Source organism: Cucurbita pepo, unplaced genomic scaffold (assembly GCF_057944985.1).
Source record: "Cucurbita pepo subsp. pepo isolate OVF unplaced genomic scaffold, ASM5794498v1 scafford_2, whole genome shotgun sequence".
Taxonomy (NCBI): domain Eukaryota; kingdom Viridiplantae; phylum Streptophyta; class Magnoliopsida; order Cucurbitales; family Cucurbitaceae; genus Cucurbita; species Cucurbita pepo.
Genome location: NW_028257907.1, coordinates 316786 through 317428, shown reverse-complemented (window position 1 = coordinate 317428; position 643 = coordinate 316786). Strand labels below are relative to the sequence as shown.

Genomic DNA, 643 nt, shown 5'->3' with positions numbered 1-643 from the left:
AGAAGTACTGGTATCGATACCATGCATCAACAAAGGAAATGATTACTAAATAAATTAGTTCTTTTAAAATTTTCCTTACTTACGACATAATGAGCGGGGATAGTTTTTCATTTTCAATATCATTGATGACGGGAAGTTTAGAGTTTTTTTATGTAAAATCATGGGAATGTAGCATGCGAGAGATACGGGGATCGATACCTCGCATCTCCAAAAGAAACTATTTGTTATTACTATTTTATTTCTATTCAATATTTCTTTATTTATGACATAATTAGTAGCGATATTTTTTCATTTTCACTATTATTCATGATGAGAAGTTTAGGGTTTTGTGACGTAAAAATTGTGGAGATGTAGCTTAGATGGTAGAGCGTTCGCTTTGCATGCGAGTTGTACAATTATTTAACCCGCATCTCTAAAAGAAAGTATTTAATTTGTTATTATATTTTTTCATTTTCACAATTATCGATGCCTCGCATCACCAAACCAAACTATTTGTTAATATTTTGATATTTTTTTATTTTCACTATTATTGATGATGTGACATTTAAGGTTTTATGATGTAAAAATCAAGGGGATGTAGCTCAGATGGTAGAGCGCTCGCTTTGCATGCGAGAGGTACGGGGATCGATACCCCGCATCTCCA

The 643-nt window shown here is 32.7% G+C and overlaps 1 non-coding gene across 1 annotated transcript; it reads left to right on the top strand.

The window, feature by feature from the left end:
* The first annotated feature begins 570 nt into the window (after window positions 1-570).
* TRNAA-UGC (transfer RNA alanine (anticodon UGC)) lies at window positions 571-643 on the top strand. Its single transcript has one exon. It is a non-coding gene; the product is annotated as a tRNA-Ala (tRNA).